This window comes from Podarcis bocagei (assembly GCF_964188305.1).
Source record: "Podarcis bocagei genome assembly, chromosome: 13".
Lineage (NCBI taxonomy): Eukaryota > Metazoa > Chordata > Lepidosauria > Squamata > Lacertidae > Podarcis > Podarcis bocagei.
The window spans coordinates 49358792-49377354 of NC_138138.1; the positions used below are offsets into that span (position 1 = coordinate 49358792).

Sequence of the window (18563 nt, forward strand, 5' to 3'; positions counted from 1 at the left end):
AGCAATACAACACAGCGGAAGTTCCACTTACGCCAGCAAACAGTGCTGGAATGTAAACAGACATGTGACATGTAACAATCGCACGTCTGTAACTAAAGGTAGAATGGAAATGTCCCAAGCATTATGTGAATTACTCTTTGAGCTGAGCTGTCCACTTCTTTGCCATCCCCCATTACATGGAGAATAGAGGGTGGAGGGTGAATCTGGAAATGTATCTGCAATGTTCAGCCTTTCCAGATGTTTCAGTTCCCTGAAGAGTCATGACATTCTCCACTAACATTTCTATAGGTGTGCAAATCAGTGGAAGCTGCAAACTCTACTACTGACATATGTTCTTTTTTATATACAGTGGTACCTCTGGTTACATATGCTTCAGGTTACATATGCTTCAGGTTACAGACTCCGCCAACCCAGAAATAGTACCTTGGGTTAAGATCTGTGCTTCAGGATGAGCACTGAAATCACACAGCTGCGGCACGGCGGCAGCGGGAGGCCTTATTAGCTAAAGTGGTGCTTCAGGTTAAGAACAGTTTCAGGTTAAGAACAGACATCCAGATCGAATTAAGTACTTAATCCGAGGTACCACTGTATAAATGTGCTTATCTGTTTAAGTAAAAGTATGAACTTCCTTGAAAAACAAAATTAGCAAGTGTACTGATCCAAGTTGATGAGGAGCCAGCGTCACAAGCTTCCTGAACTTACATTAAAGTCCAGGGAGGTGCATCAAATTGTGATCAGGAGGCACAGAAGAAATATTTGATAAAAGAAAAACACTCTTTCCAATGTCAGCAATCTCACAACCCAGAGCTAAATTCAACTCTCTACCACCCCCAGTGAAACATCAAAGCAGCATGAAAATGAGGTAGTAAGATATAATACTGAATCACAGGAGAAGCTTGGAAAAATTGGAGGATAAAGTTTGGCACAGCATTGGCAGTATCCACCATGTTACTTAGATAAAAAAAAATAAATTCATCTTCATTTCCACTTTTGTCCTCCCCAATTTCTCTAATGCAGAGGAATTGCAAATACAGTTTGTGCAAAGAAAACCATAAATAAAAAGTTTGTTTCTGTACTCTTTTAGAAAACAGAAAGCATTTTTATTTTATTTTTAATAAAGAAGAAAAGCCATTTTTCCTGTCTACAAGCTTACTAGAAGATGACTCAGGAGGTGACCGAAACTGAGTCTCTCAGGTGTGGATAAACATGATTTATTGTCAGTTATTTAAATCATTTCTTGTGAGCTGGCACAATACTTTTTTTTAATTCAGGCCAAGCAGTATTATTATCAAAGTTCAAGGACATATTCCAGGCAGGCAAAACCTCAGGATATGAAGCAGAGCCAGTGGGGAATACAACCTGGGAAGACTACTGAGGGCCTGGAAGAGACATTCGGAGGGCATACAGCCCCTTTGACTGAAGTTCCCTCTCTCCCATTGTATTGAAACCATTTATCAGGCACCTACTAACACATTCATATAAGAAGTCATTAATATATTGGGACCGGTTTACTTTAGGGATTGCTTTAACTCACACGTGCCGGTCCAATAACTTCCATGTAAAGAACTTAAGCTTCTTCCAGTGCCCTGCAGTGTCTGTTATGCATGTTTAAAGAGTTTAAAATACATAAATAAATGTGGCAGCACCTTTGGAACTCTCACTTGTGGGGTGCCTCAGGGTTCTGTCCTCTCCCCCATGCTTTTCAACATTTACATGCAGCCACTGGGAGAGATCATCAGGAGGTTTGGGCTGGGTGTTCATCAGTATGTGGATGATACCCAGCTCTACCTCTCTTTTAAATCAGAACCAGTGAAGGCAGTGAAGGTCCTGTGTGAGTGTCTGGAGGCGGTTGGAGGATCTATGGTGGCTAACAGATTGAGGTTGAATCCTGACAAGACAGAAGTACTGTTTTTGGGGGACAGGAGGCGGGCAGGTGTGGAGGATTCCCTGGTCCTGAATGGGGTAACTGTGCCCCTGAAGGACCAGGTGCGCAGCCTGGGAGTCATTTTGGACTCACAGCTGTCCATGGAGGCACAGGTCAATTCTGTGTCCAGGGCAGCTGTTTACCAGCTCCATCTGGTACGTAGGCTGAGACCCTATCTGCCTGCAGACTGTCTCGCCAGAGTGGTGCATGCTCTGGTTATCTCCCGCTTGGACTACTGCAATGCGCTCTACGTGGGGCTACCTTTGAAGGTGACCCGGAAACTACAACTAATCCAGAATGCGGCAGCTAGACTGGTGACTGGGAGCGGCCGCCAAGACCATATAACACCGGTCTTGAAAGACCTACATTGGCTCCCAGTACGTTTCCGAGCACAATTCAAAGTGTTGGTGCTGACCTTTAAAGCCCTAAACGGCCTCTGTCCAGTATATCTGAAGGAGCATCTCCTCCCCCATCGTTCTGCCCGGACGCTGAGGTCCAGCTCCGAGGGCCTTCTGGCGGTTCCCTCACTACGAGAGGCGAAGTTACAGGGAACCAGGCAGAGGGCCTTCTTGGTAGTGGTGCCCGCCCTGTGGAACGCCCTCCCATCAGATGTCAAAGCAATAAACAACTACCTGATATTCAGAAGACATCTGAAGGCAGCCCTGTTCAGGGAAGTTTTTAATATGTGACATTTTAGTGTATTTTTCATCTTTGTTGGAAGCCACCCAGAGTGGCTGGGGAAACCCAGCCAGATGGGTGGGGTACAAATAATAAATTATCATCATCATCATCATCATCATCATCATCATCATTATTATTACTATTAACTTTAGGCATTCACAATACTTTAACTCTTTTAGATGCCTGCTGAAAACTTTTTTTCTTTTTGTGGGCCCATCCAAACAGTTGATTTGTTCTGTTCTGTTCCATATTAGTCAGCAAGGTATTTGAGGTTCAAGGAAGACTCTCAGAACTTTAATTTTAGTTAACATGTTTCTTTATTTAAGGAAATATAATTTGGAATTAAAGAACAGAGTAATATAAGGTAAATCAGTTCCATATAAGAGAATAGGAAGTAATTCAAAGTTATCAAAGCCACCATTCATTCCACACTTTCCAATGCATTTCTCTATTGCTTCCCTACCCACAAAATTCCATTTTTATTCAGAGGTTTCTTGCCTTAAGGCAGGAGTCAGTTTCCCCACAGTTGGGCAGATTGATCATTCTTCCAGGCCTTGAGGGCCAATGTTTGGTACTTGAAAGGGGCCACCAACCGGTCTGTCACTGGGTGTCAGAAGGCAATGAGTCTTTTAAACAGACAGCTACAAAGAGGCTTGATCAATGAGGTGGAAGCAGTTTCTCTATCAAAAACCAAGCTCCCCTCCCCTGCATCCATTTTATTACCACTTTCAATGGAAACTAACACCCTCCCCCCGCCTGGAAAGTTGTTCCTCGCTCCTGAGCTAAGGTGATAGAGCATTTTAATCTGCTATAATTTCACAACACTAAACTTTCCAAAATTGATCTCACCAAAGAGTATCACACCGGAGGAGGTACTCAAAGTAACCACTTTAATACTAAAATCCCTTCTGTATAACAATAGAAGAGAAAGAAGAAGGAAGGTTGAATTTACATCCTTCTCCTTATCAGTTGCTCCCTGTTGTTCAGCTCTGGCTTCAGAATAATGATGTAGCATTTAGGGGCAAAGATGCAGACCAACAACCCAGCACTGGAGGACAAGATAGAGAAGATCTCCACCACCACCATGGATTTTCCTTTGTTGCTCAGGTAGGTTGGGACAAAAGACAACCAAACACTGCAGAACAGCAACATGCTGAAGGTAATGAACTTGGTTTCATTAAAACTGTCTGGCAATTTGCGAGCTGCAAATGCCACAATGAAGCTGGCAATAGCCAGGAGGCCCATGTAGCCCAGGACACAGTAAAACATGGTCACTGAGCCTTCAATACATTGCACAATGGTTTCTTCCATGACCGAGTGCATGTCAAGAGCAGGGAATGGTGGAGAGGTCATCAACCACCCAGTACAAATAACCACTTGAACGAGGGAGCAGGAAAGGATAACAGAATTGGTCAGTCTTTTCCCCATCCACTTCCTCATACTGGACCCAGGCTTGGTGGCCATGAAAGCTGCAACTACGGTGATGGTTTTGGCCAACACACAGGAAACTGCCACAGAGAAGACGATGCCAAAAGTTGATTGGCGAAGAAGGCAGGTCATTTTGCCAGGGTGTCCAATGAATAGAAGAGATGAAAGGAAGCAGAATATGAGGGTGATGAGGAGACTGTAGGTGAGACCCCTGTTGTTGGCTTTGACAATGGGAGTGTCTTTGTACTGAATAAACATTGCAAGCACCAATGTTGTGATCAGGGAAAAAGAAAGAGCAAGTGAGGCCAAGCTGATCCCTAAAGGTTCTTCATAAGAAAGAAAGTTGATAGTTTTAGGGATGCATCCATTTTTCTTCTTGTTTGCATACTGATCTTCAGGGCATCTGAAGCAGTGAGCCATATCTGACAAATAGAAGAAAGTTAAACTCCATTTGCAATTCATCTGTGTTTTTTGCCTACTACGAAGCCATTATTGATCCTGCTGATCTCTTTTGAACCTTCCTTATGGCAGATAGCTGGTTGTATATTTGAATTACTCATTGCTTTCCTGCAGAATCTGAAATAGGTTTGTTTATATCATTTTAAGTAGCCATGCTGTGCACCCAGCAGGGTGGGGGTCTTTGACCGATGGCACCAAGATGGCAGAGTTAGTGGAACCTTGGTTTTTTTGGGTGGACAGTTAACTGGGGGGGATGAATTTTGCTCCCATATTTAATTGTCTCCAGGTTAGAATGTTTTTGCCTTTCCTTCAGTAAGTGCCAGTAGCCATTGCTAGGCATTCTAAAGCCTTTGTCAAAATGATGGGCAGAAACTCACATCAATAAGGCAGACTGTAAAGGGCCTAAAGAGTGATAAGAGAAAGGCATGCCACTAGGTCCGATTGGGCCCAGTGTTGCCTATTTCCACCCACATAAATATGCAGTTCCCTACTTGGAACCTGGATGCTTGTATTGCCAAATACAAAGTTCCAACCTTGTTCAGCTCTGAAGGATGTTGAGTACATCATCAAGTGGAATGCCATTCCACCATCAAGTGGAATGCCATTCAAACAGCGAATGCTGGTTGTAATTAGTGCCATGATATTTCCTCTTCCTTGAAGCATAATGGATAAGGTTCTGACCTAATTTCACCCATGATGATGTCTTGCATGTTTCATTCTGACTACACACATCATTTGCAAATCTGCAACTTTTGTACCATTTTACTACTTGACTTGACAGCTTCACTTAAATTATGTGTACAATGAAATCTTAATTTTAGATCCACCTGCATGGGATTTCACCAGGCTCTTTGGTTTTTGTAGGCTTTGATGAGATGTTAGTGGAAAGTAGCAATAAATTATTCACACCACTCCAAGCCGGGTAGTGTGGTGCACAGCATAGTATGTATGTATATACAATATGTATGTACAGTGGTACCTTGGGTTACATACGCTTCAGGTTACAGACTCCGCTAACCCAGAAATAGAGCTTCAGGTTAAGAACTTTGCTTCAGGATGAGAACAGAAACTGTGCTCCGGCAGCGCGGCAGCAGCAGGAGGCCCCATTAGCAAAAGTGGTTCTTCAGATTAAGAACAGTTTCAGGTTAAGTATGGACCTCCGGAACAAATTAAGTACTTAACCCGAGGTACCACTGTGTGTATGTATGTAATTAAATATAGTTGACCTCTTTTGTAATGTTCTATTTTGAAATATTTCAGATAATATTTTAATTTCCTGTTAATTATGCTGTTTTGACTATATACTTTGTATTTGACCTTCTTTGGAAATGTTTGATTCTGGATTGCTTTATTAAATATGCTGTAAACCACTTTGAGATTTTTCTTAAAAATATAAAGCTGTATAGAAATGAAACAAATAATAATAATAATTTAACTTTTTTCCACAGAGATTTGCTATTCTTGTACAATGAAAACTGTCACATACCATTCTGGTTTGAAATCTTCCCTTCTGGACATGGAGTACAATCATAGCAGCAAAATTTCTGCCCTTCCTTCCTTTTCTTCTGATAGCCCGCATGACAGTAGTCATTGCACACAGAAATTAGCATCCCCTATCAATAAACAGGAAATAATTTCAGAAGGGAGAAATCTTTGAAGGAAAATTTCAGCTTCTAAAGTTCAAATAAGAAAGGTGATCTCTCATCCCATAAACATTGGCACAGGACCGCTTCTTCATATATAGTCCAACCATCAGCCCCTTTGTATTAAGAAATTGGAATGAAAGAGGCAAATACAAGATACAGATAAAACTAGGGCCATTTCAGAAATCAGAAACTTTATAGTGGAAAGACCATATGTGACAGATATTCAAAACTTATGTCACTCTCCTAACCATATCAGTATTTAGTAAGACTTTATTATTATTATTATTATTATTATTATTATTATTATTATTATTATTATTATTAATTCTGCCTTTAAGGCCCCAAACTCAAAGTGAATGAAACAAGTTAACCTGAAAAGTGATCCATACTCTGCCCCACAGGCTTAAGAGGCCATTGTACAAGTCTCTTAAACAAGAATTTAGTGGAGGAATATATCAGTGTGCTCATAAATCCGAGAATGTGGGGCCCACAAGTAAACCCTAGAGTAAGGTAAAGGTAAAGGGACCCCTGACCATTAGGTCCAGTCGTGGCCAACTCTGGGGTTGCGGTGCTCATCTCGCTTTATTAGCCAAGGGAACCAGCGTACAGCTTCCGGGTCATGTGGCCAGCATGACTAAGCCGCTTCTGGCGAACCAGAGCAGCGCACGGAAATGCCGTTTACCTTCCCGCCGGAGTGGTACCTATTTATCTACTTACACTTTGATGTGCTTTCGAACTGCTAGGTTGGCAGGAGCAGGGACTGAGCAACAGGAGCTCACCCTGTTGCGGGGATTCGAACTGCCGACCTTCTGATTGGCAAGTCCTAGGCTCTGTGGTTTAACCCACAGCGCCACCCGCGTCCCTCAAAACCCTAGAGTAATACATGCCAATTTCTAGGGGCCAAGTTGCCTTCACATACACCCTGAATAAAATAATCGAGGGGCCTGCCCTCTCCCAGAGGTGATGGGCACTGCTTTTCAAAAGGTGATCATTAGCCATGTCTTGCAATCGATTATGCAGGGTGGGGGTTACCCGCCCCAGTATTTTATTCAAGTTGGCACCCCTGCCTAGATTCCAGACCTGGTTAAAATCATTGTGCCATATAATCATGTCCTCGTTAATGATGAATTCTTTTCCATCATCTGCATCAGAATCAACCCATCCAATCTTCAGTCGAATGAAGGACCTGTTTGGAAATGTGACTATGTTCATGATGTCAAATCCCCCTCCCACTTCTCTTTGATCAGTAAAGGACACGGTTTCTCCAGCTGAGTTGTTAAATGAAATGTCCTGAAGAACAGGGTGCAGCTAATAGAAAGAGAAAATGGAGTTGAATGGGAAATAGCATAAATGAGGTTTTGAATAAAGTGCCATGGTTTACAGAAACATTTCTTCATGAATCTTATTTAGTTATAGTAACGTAGCTTCGGTTAACAAAGAACATGTGCAAAATAACAATGATTTTGACACAACAGATGGAGACTTTATTATGCATTGGAAGCTCTTTTTCTTTATGCATTGGAAGCCTTTTAATCATAATCATCATACATTATTTATACCACAGCCATCTGGCAGGGTTGCTCCATCCACCCTGGGCGTCTTCCAACACTTATAAAAATCTGTATCTGAAAATCTGTGTATCTGAAGAAGTGTGCATGCACACGAAAGCTCATACCAAGAACTAACTTAGTTGGTCTTTAATAATAATAATAATAATAATAATAAATTTTATTTATATCCCGCCCTCCCCAGCCGAAGCCGGGCTCAGGGCGGCTAACAACACTAAAATAGTGCAACATTATAAAAACATCAAAGAATTAATTAAAATCAAAATTGATGGCAACCATAAACTAAAGTATTGTAAAGATTGCCAAAGGAGGGAGTCAGGCTGCGCCCTGACCAAAGGCCTGGTGGAACAGCTCTGTCTTGCAGGCCCTGGAGGGCCCTTGTCTCTTGTGACAGAGCGTTCCACCAGGTTGGAGCCGCAGCCGAAAAAGCCTTGGCTCTAGTTGAGGCCAGCCTAACCTCTCTGAGGCCTGGGACCTTCAAGATGTTTTTATTTGAAGACCGTAAGTTCCTCTGTGGGGCATACCAGGAGAGGCAGTGCTACTGGAAGGAATTTTTTTATTTTGACTTATAAAAATGTAATCAAACATTAAAAACTTCGCGATACACTGCTGCCTTCAGATGACTTCTAAATAACAATAGTTTTATTGGATAACCAAGCAGTAATATTTTGATTTCCAGTTGTATATAAATCCTTCTGTTACATGACTCTGGTGATGCAAATAATGGTAAAAAAAAAATTCTCTTCATTCTCAGAACATTACCTTCCAAGGCTCCAGATCCTGAAGTTTTGATCTTTCACTTTTTCCCATTGCTCTCTGCTTAGATCTACGTGAGTGAATGTTATGCAAGGCATGAGCCACAGCATAGACACCATTATAGATACTGTAGCTGTGACCAGTCATGCTCATTTCAAACAGAGACCTTGGAAGACTCTGCAATCTCTCCTCCCCAGTACACATACCATAGACCTCCATTGGCGCATCGAAATTGGGAAGAATACAGTCAAATGCTTGCTCCCAGAAGACTTTGATGAAACCATTTCCCTGGCTCTGGGAAGGCTTTATGTTGAGAAGAAATTCCTTGAATGCTGGAAGTTTTTGGGAATGAATTGTGAAGGAAAGGGAACCCTGGAAGAGCAGAACATTCCAAACCTTAAGAAGACCCATAGATATGAAATCAGTCTGTGCTGTAAAGATCCATACCTTTTTAAATGATGTGTTTTCTTTATTTGTAGGATCTGGTAGAAATATAATAAGTCTCAATGATACCATTGCCCGAGATTCTCCATAAACAATAAGTATAGTGACTTTATTGTCTCTTATTTTCACATACATATTTAAAGCTATATCATGCATTTCATCCACGTTATCAAAGTGGGGTTGTATTGAAATTATTTGTGTAAAGGCTGAGCAAATTCCATTTTGAGATAGCAATGGCTCCAGGGTCTGCAAGAAATGGTCTCCACTGTTATCGTTCAGAGCAATGAGTCCGATCCACTTCCATCCAAAATGCCTAAGCAAGCGGATAATACCCATGTACTGGTGGGCTTCATTGGGCACCATGCGGTAAAAAGAATAAACCTGACTTGCATCACTCTCCATTGGGGGAAATGAACCATATGCAAACTAAAAGAAAATGTGAATATAATCTCAAATAATATGGAAAACATTCATCCTGTACCATTTGGCTTTTTATTCCACAAATTCTAAGCTCTCACATCCCTAGAAATAAAACAGAAAAGGCAATCTACAAGGAATATGGGAGAAAGATGCAGGCTTGTATAAATCTAGATTTTAAATTAAGGATCATGACTAAGATAGAGGCAATAATTTTGATGAGTCTGTTCTGAGTAAAACTGCTGAGTAGAATACTTTCCAATAGGTTTGCTCTGTGGAGAACAAACATGGAAGCAACCCATACAGGCAGAAAGAAAAGATTCTCATTGGCCCCTTCATACCTCCTACCTGTGGAATCTTATAGAGACCTAATGTGTCTGCCATATGGAAGGTGGTATCATGGCCAAGTCCCCCAATGGTGGATATGAGGGGTTTCTGAGTGTCACATTTGTAGTTGGGAACAAATGTCTTCATTTTGAAGAGGAGGTCAAAAGTTGTGCGGTAGGTCATCCTTGCATCATAATAGCTGTCATAGATGTGGAAGCCAAGTGTGATATTGGGCAAGATGTTGGGATTCTCATTGACTTCTTTGACAGCAAATGCCAATGTTAGGACGTGCTGATAAAATTTTGGCACCATACTGCAAATAAAGTAAATTAGTTACAGATATGAACATACTACAATATTGGACATCTTCTGTTTCAAACTGAAATGAAAAGATTGCATTTGTAATTAGCACATCTATGCTAATAAAATCCATACTGTCTAATGATCAGGGCATTACTGCTTTGCATGATACTTTCACACACCTGCTGTTCTTCTATTGCTTGACATTTCCAGAACAGTTGATCAAGAAAAAAAAAATGAAATAAATCTGTTTCTCCTTAAGTAGGCGACAACTTCATTTAACCGAAAGCTGCAATGTTATACAGACTTACACGAAAGTCCCATTGAATTCTGATAGCTTTTTTTCTCAGTATACAGCTGTGGTTTGGGCAGAAAGGTTGCTTGCACATTAGAATGACAGGTTTGAGGTGTGCAGGCTACTGTAGCTAAGGACAGTCATTGATTCTGCGGTGCATCAGAAGGAACGGGGAGTCAGATGGCAATGGACTTACCTTCACACTGGAAGACACAGTTGGTGGCAAAATTAGTCTCCTATTTATTTAGGTTTTCTAGCCCAATGTCAGCCTCTCTTGGCTACTGCCCCATTTTGACAATCTCAGGTTTCCCTGTGCTATCTAACCTGAACTGTCGCAATCCCTGTCAGCCTCAACACAATTCAACTAATTTCCATATCCCTCCGTATAGGATAACTTTCACCATGATGTAACAATTTACCCAAGAAATCAATTCAAGTCAGCACACAATGAAACTTTAAAGGACCTTGAATGTGAATAGGTGGTAGTATATTTGTTTGCATTTTCACCCTTCTCCTCCCCACTCCTCACAATAGGTATACTGTAAAGCAATTGTAAATACATAATTTGATTCAAATAAACTCTGACAGTAGCTAGGTTTTTAAAAAATAATAGAAAGAAAATTTTCTTTTATTCCAGTATTGAGGTAAATTATAGCTCCCATTTCAGCTTGAAAATGTCAGTGATAAAAGAATCCCTCTTTAGGATTCCTGTCTGAAAGACATAAAAGAAAGGAAAGGACAATCCAGAGGAGGAATGGAAAAGTCTTACTATGAAACATCAAACACATTCTTTGATGGTTGTTCCTTATACAAAATTTCATAGAAAATGTAAACGCTCTGAGAAAGAACTCCACCAATGATGACTTCACCTGGCTGGTACCACTCGTGTGGAACAGGAAAAGGATTATTCCTGGGACAGCAGATAGAATTAGAGGTAATAGGAACAGGAGTTATTAGAAACAGCAACACCAATAGCAGCAACATCCTGACAGCCTAGCTTATGATAAACATTTCATCAACGGGTTGCAAATACATTCCTTGAGAAGTAACAGAAATTATATTGTCCTAAATTGAACTGATAGAGCCCTGTCTGTCTCTCCCCCTACACTAGCTCTCCATAACATATGAGCTTATTTTTAAAACACTTTTAGGCTTGCTTGTTGATTTTTTTTCTTCCCTTCAGGAAGCCACCTGGGGATTTGGCCTGGAGAAGAAATTACAGTGATTTGAGTAATTGCAGAATAGGAATATTAATTACTTATTCAGAGTTTAGAGTCCGAGTAAGACTTTAACTTTTTTTACTCCCAATCCTGCTGCTTAGATGAAAGAAAAAAGTGGCAGAAGGGTTTTTCCTTGGTGTGCTAAGAACAACAGGAAACTCTTGAGTGAAGACACTGTCATCAGGATATAAAGGAGCAGTTATAAATTTTGAGATTAGGACCACTTCTCAACTCCAGTTGTCTTCAAGGAAATGGGACTCAGCACTTCTCAATAAGATCAAGGTGCAGGTGGCTCTGTGGGTTAAACCACAGAGCCTAGGACTTGCTGATCAGAAGGTCGGCGGTTCGAATCCCCGCGACGGGGTGAGCTCCCGTTGCTCGGTCCCTGCTCCTGCCAACCTAGCAGTTCAAAAGCACCTCAAAGTGCAAGTAGATAAATAGGTACCGCTCCGGCGGAAAAGTAAACGGCGTTTCCGTACGCTGCTCTGGTTCGCCAGAAGCAGCTTAGTCATGCTGGCCACATCACCTAGAAGCTGTACGCCAGCTCCCTCGGCCAATAAAGCAAGTTGAGCGCCGCAACCCCAGAGTGGAAGTCCCAGAGTGGACCTAACAGTCAGGGGTCCCTTTACCTATATACTTTAAAGGTAATGAAAGGTATAAAGGTAATGAAAGGTATAAAGGTGATGAATTGTTATGGGAAGTACAAAACCTGCCAATGCAGGAAAATTTCTTCCCGGGTCTTCAATAGCAACCAGTCAAAAGGTCATAGCAACGCTCACTAAACAGGAAGAAAAAGGTCAACGTGTAAACAAGAAACATTAAACAAAAAGAGGATTGGGTGGATGAAGCTCCTTAGCTGACTGCCTGGCTGCTACCAGCTCCACCCCCTATTTATATGACTGCCCCACCTCCCAGCAGTGGAACTTGACTGCTGAGGCTGGGCATGAGCCTCCAAAGAATAACACTGAGAGGCAGGCAAGCCCATACAAACTGGTGAGTTCCCCGGGATCCGAAGCAGTGCACCCACAGTGTAAAGTGTGAGTGCTCATTATCAAATGCATTCCTTGAATGCAGCATCAAGAATTGAATAGGTAGATTTTCTTATAACCACTTTCAGACTTGCTTCTTGTTTTCTAGTTGCTTCTGGGGAAAATCTGCTCTGGATTTTTCCACTGCTCCACTGCTCTGGAGTTTTGGCCTGGTGAAACAATTGCAGTGGTCTGAGTAACTGCAGGGTAGGATTATGACTTACTTCTCTAGAGTTTGGTGTCTGAGTGGCAGTTTTTCTTTTTTAAAAAATGCCATTCTGCTCCTTATAGGCAGAAAAATTGACTGAATAACTTTCCCTTGGTGAGCTAATGATAGAGGATACATTAGGCATTCGTGATCACTGTACAGTGGTACCTCGGGTTACAGACACTTCAGGTTACAGATGCTTCAAGTTGCAGAATCTGCCAATCCAGAAATAATACCTCGGGTTAAGAACTTTACTTCAGGATGAGAACAGAAACCATGTGGTGGTGGCGCGGTGGCAGTGGGAGGCCCCATTAGTTAAAGTGGTACCTCAGGTTAAGAACATTTTCAGGTTAAGAACGGCCCTCCAGAACGAATTAAGTTCTTAACCCGAGGTACCAGTGTACTGTTTTGTATGCTTGCTGACAACTTAGCTATTTTGTGGGGTTACCTGGACATTTGCTTCCATTTCTTTTGCTGTTATCTTTGTGTGGCATAAATTAACCTTTTAAGAGTAAAAAACTATGTGCGTGGAGGTCTGTTATAACTGCAGGAACCCCCAAACCAGATGATCACTGGAGTATCCATAGTGCTGAAGCAAAGCTAAACCTGAGAGGTTATAAATTACTTCATCAGGGTTTGGCGTCTGAATGGAATTGGGTAAGTAGCAGTGCTAAATTTTGAGATAAAGGCCACTTCGCAGTGCCATTTCCCTTCAAGGGAATGGGAATCAATATCTCTCTATACAATTAAGCTCTAGTTTTAAAACATGTAGCTTCACTCACTAGCGTGAACCAACAGAGCGTATTGATATATTGGACAAGTGGGGAACCTGTTTCAGCCCCAGGATCTGAGTAACCTTCCAAAAGCCATATGCCAGTGGTGGGTGGGACAAGAAGTAAAACTGGACAGAGCACCTAATGCAAGTTTAACTACTGTATGGTGTCTACTTTCTACTCAAACACATGGACCCCTCTCTATTCCCATTCAGGCCAATCAGTCTTATTATCAAAGTTCAAGGACATATACCAGGCAAGCAAAGCCTCAGGATCTGAAGCAGAGCCAGTGAGGAATACAACCTGGGATGTGTTCCGAGGACCTGGAAGAGACATTCGGAGGGAATAGAGCCCCTTGGACTGACGCCTCTCTCCCATTGTATTGAAACCATTTATGAGGCACTTACTCTAATCAATTCATATAGGAAGTCATAAATATATCGACACCAGTTTACTTTAGGGATTGCTTTACCTCACACATGCCAGTCCAATAACATCCATGTAAAGAACTTAAGCTTCTTCCAGTGCCCTGCAGTGTCTGTTATGCATGTTTAAAGAGTTTAAAAATACATAAATAAATGTGGCAGCACCTTTTCTTTTTGTGGGCCAATCCAAACAGTTGATTTGTTCTGTTCCGTTCCATATTTGTCAGCAAGGTATTTGAGGTTCAAGGAAGACTCTCAGAACTTTAATTTTAGCTAACATGTTTCTTTATTTACAGAAATATAATTCGGAATTAAAAAACAGAGTAATATAAGGTAAATCAGTCCCATATTAGAAATGCATATTAATAAGAGAATAGGAAGTAATTCAAAGTTATCAAAGCCACCATTCATTCCACACTTTCCAATGTATTTCTCTATTAGTTCCCTACCCACAAAACTCCATTTTTATTCAGAGGTTTCTTGCCTTAAGGCAGGAGTCAGTAACATTTCCCCACAGTTGGCCAGATTGATCATTCTCCCAGGCCTTGAGGGCCAAAGTTTGGTACTTGAAAGGGGCCACCAACCCGTCTGTCACTGGGTGTCAGAAGGCAATGAGCCTTTTAAATGGACAGCTACAAAGAGGCTTGATCAATGAGGTGGAAGCAGTTTCTCTATCAAAAAGCAAGCTCCCCTCCCCTGCATCCATTTTATTATCACTTTCAATGGAAACTAACACCCTCCCCCCGCCCGGAAAGTTGCTCCTCGCTCCTGAGCTAAGGTGACAGAGCATTTTAATCTTTAATATCACAACACTAAACTTTTCAAAATCAATCCCGCAAAGGAGTATCACATCGGAGGAGGTACTCAAAGCAACCATTTTTATACTAAAATCCCTAATGTATAACAATAGAATAGAAAGAAGAAGGAAGGTTGAATTTACATCTTTCTCCTTATCAGTTGCTCCCTGTTGTTCAGCTCTGGCTTCAGAATAATGATGTAGCATTTAGGGGCAAAGATGCAGACCAACAATCCAGCACTGGAGGACAAGATAGAGAAGATCTCCACCACCACCATGGATTTTCCTTTAGTGCTTAGGTAAGTTGGAACAAAAGACAACCAAACACTGCAGAACAGCAACATGCTGAAGGTAATGAATTTGGCTTCATTAAAGCTATCAGGTAATTTGCGAGCTGCAAATGCCACAATGAAGCTGGCAATAGCCAGGAGGCCCATGTAGCCCAAGACACAGTAAAACATGGTCACCGAGCCTTCATTACATTGCACAATGGTTTCTTCCATTACTGAGAACATGTCTTGATCTGGAAATGGTGGAGAGTTCATCAACCATCCAGTACAAATAATTGCTTGGACGAGGGAGCAGGAAAGGACAACGGAGTTGGACAGTTTTTTCCCTACCCACTTCCTCATACTGGACCCTGGCTTGGTGGCCATGAAAGCTACAACTACAGTGACAGTCTATGCCAACACACATGAAACAGCCAGTGAGAAGACAATGCCAAAAGTTGGTTGTCGAAGAAGGCAGGTTACTTTGCCAGGGTGTCCAACAAACAGAAAAGATGAGAGGAAGCAAAGTAGAAGGGCGATGAGGAGAGTGTAGGTGAGATCCCTGTTGTTGGCTTTGACAATAGGAGTGTCTTTCTGCTGAAAAAATGTTGTAAGCACCAAAGTTGTGATCAGGGAAAAAGAAAGAGCAAGTGAGGCCAAAATGATCCCTAAAGGTTCTTCATAAGAAAGAAAGTTGACAGTTTTAGGGTTGCATCCATTTTTCTTCTTGTTTGAATACTGATCTTCTGGGCATCTGAAGCAGTCAGCCATATCTGACAAATAGAAGAAAGTCAAACTCCATTTGCAATTCATCTGTGTTTTTTGCCTACTATGAAGCCATCATTGATCCAGCTGATCTCTTTTGAACCTTACTTACATCAGAAAGCTGGTTGTATATTTGAATTACTCGTTGCTTTCCTGCAGAATCTGACATAGGATTGTTTAAATCATTTTAAGTAGCCATGCTGTGCACCCAGCAGGGTGGGGGTCTTTGACCAATGGCACAAAGATAGCAGAGTAAGTGGAACTTTGGTTTTTTTGGGTGGAGAGTTAACTGTGAGGGGGGGGGGAATGTATTTTGTTCCCATATTTAATTGTCTCCAGCTTAGGATGTTTTTGCCTTTCTTTCAGTAAGTGGCAGTAGCCATTGTTAGGCATTCTAAAGCCTTTGTCAAATGATGGACAGAGAGTCACATCAATAGGGTGGACTGTAAAGGGTCTAATGAGTGATAAGAGAAAGGCATGCCACAAGGTCTGATGGAGCCCAGTGTTGCTTCCCTCCCCCCCATACATATACCGTTCCCTACTGGGAACCTGAATGCTTGTATTGCCAAATACAAAGTTCCAACATTGTTGAGCTCTGAAGGATGTTGAGTACATCATCAAGTGGAATGCCATTCCACCATCAAGTGGAATGCCTTTCAAATAGCAAATGCTGGTTGGAATTAGTGCCATGATATTTCTGCTTCCTTGAAGGATAATGAATAAGATTCTGGCCTAATTTCACCCATGATGATGTCTAGAATGTTTCATTCTGACTACACACATCATTTGCAAATCTACAAATTCTGTACCATTTTACTACTTGACTTGGCAGCTTCACTTAAATTATGTGTACAATGAAATATTACTTTTAGATCCACCTACATGAGATTTCACCAGGCTCCTTGGTTTTTGTAGGTTTTGATGAGATGTTACTTGAAAGTAGCAATAAAATATTCACACCACTCCAAGCAGGATAGTGTGGTGCACAGCATAGTATGTATGTATGTATGTATGTATGTATGTATGTATGTATGTATTTAAATATGTATTCTGTAGTTGACCTCCTTTGTAATGTTCTATTTTGAAATATTTAAGATAATATTTTAATTTCCTGTTAATTATGTTGCTTTGACTGTATTCTTTGTATTTGACTTTCTTTGGAAATGTTTGATTCTGGATTGTTTTATTGATATTTTAATATGCTATAAACCACTTTGAGATTTTTCTTAAAAATATAAAGCGTTATAGAAATGAAAATAATAATAATAATTTAACTTCCTTACATCAAAGATTTGCTAATATTGTACAATGAAAACTGTCACATACCATTCTGGTTTGAAATCTTCCCTTCTGGACATGGAGTACAATCATAGCAGCAAAATTTCTGCCCTTCCTTCCTTTTCTTCTGATTACCTGTGCGGCAGTAGTCATTGCACACAGAAATTGGCATCCCCTATCAATAAACAGGAAATAATTTCAGAAGGGAGAAATCTTTGAAGGAAAATTTCAGCTTCTAAAGTTCAAATAAGAAAGGTGATCTCTCATCCCATAAACATTGGCACAGGACCGCTTCTTCATATATAGTCCAACCATCAGCCCCTTTGTATTAAGAAATTGGAATGAAAGAGGCAAATACAAGATACAGATAAAACTAGGGCCATTTCAGAAATCAGAAACTTTATAGTGGAAAGACCATATGTGACAGATATTCAAAACTTATGTCACTCTCCTAACCATATCAGTATTTAGTAAGCCTTTATTATTATTATTATTAATTCTGCCTTTAAGGCCTCAAACTCAAAGTGAATGAAACAAGTTAACCTGAAAAGTGATCCATACTCTGCCCCACAGGCTTGAGAGGCCATTGTACAAGTCTCTTAAACAAGAATTTAGTGGAGGAATATATCAGTGTGCTCATAAATCCGAGAATGTGGGGCCCACAAGTAAACCCTAGAGTAATACATGCCAATTTCTAGGGGCCAAGTTCCCTTCACATACACCCTGAATAAAATAATCGAGGGGCCTGCCCTCTCCCAGAGGTGATGGGCACTGCTTTTCAAAAGGTGATCATTAGCCATGTCTTGCAATCGATTATGCAGGGTGGGGGTTACCCGCCCCAGTATTTTATTCAAGTTGGCACCCCTGCCTAGATTCCAGACCTGGTTAAAATCATTGTGCCATATAATCATGTCCTCGCTAATGCTGAATTCTTTTCCATCATCTGCATCAGAATCAACCCATCCAATCTTCAATCGAAGGAAAGACCTGTTTGGGAATGTGACTATGTTCATGATGTCAAATCCCCCTCCCACTTCTCTTTGATCAGTAAAGGACACGGTTTCTCCAGCTGAGTTGTTAAATGAAATGTCCTGAAGAACAGGGTGCAGCAAATAGAAAGAGAAAATGGAGTTGAATGGGAAATAGCATAAATGAGATTTTGAATAAAATGCCATGGTTTACAGAAACATTTCTTTATGAATCTTATTTAGTTATAGTAACGTAGCTTCAGTTAACAAAGAACATGTGCGAAATATCTGTGATTTTGACACAACAGATTGAGTCTTTATTATGCATTGGAAGCCTTTTTTATTCATCTCTAATATTCCTTTCCCTTTATGTTCTCCTTTAGTTGTTCTTTCTCTTTTCTTCTTCTTGTTTCTTGTTTCCTTTGAAGTCCTATATGTGGGGTCCTTGCTAAGGTCCACGGATTAACTACTCATGGGGTGGTGCTTGGTCATCGCGGACCCTAGGTGCGAAAGAGGGAAGTATTTACCCCCCAGAGTGAGAGGCAGGGAGGGAAAAGTAGGGATCTCAGGTGAGAGCTGTGAATTGCC

General features: G+C 41.1%; 1 long non-coding RNA gene across 1 annotated transcript; it reads right to left on the bottom strand.

Annotated features, from left to right (window-relative positions):
• Positions 1-4067: 4067 nt before the first annotated feature.
• LOC308572337 lies at positions 4068-7296 on the bottom strand. Its single transcript, XR_014001731.1, has 3 exons — positions 7219-7296; positions 5979-6105; positions 4068-4455 (listed from the first exon to the last, which is right to left on the bottom strand). It is a non-coding gene; the product is annotated as an uncharacterized lncRNA (long non-coding RNA).
• Positions 7297-18563: the final 11267 nt, after the last annotated feature.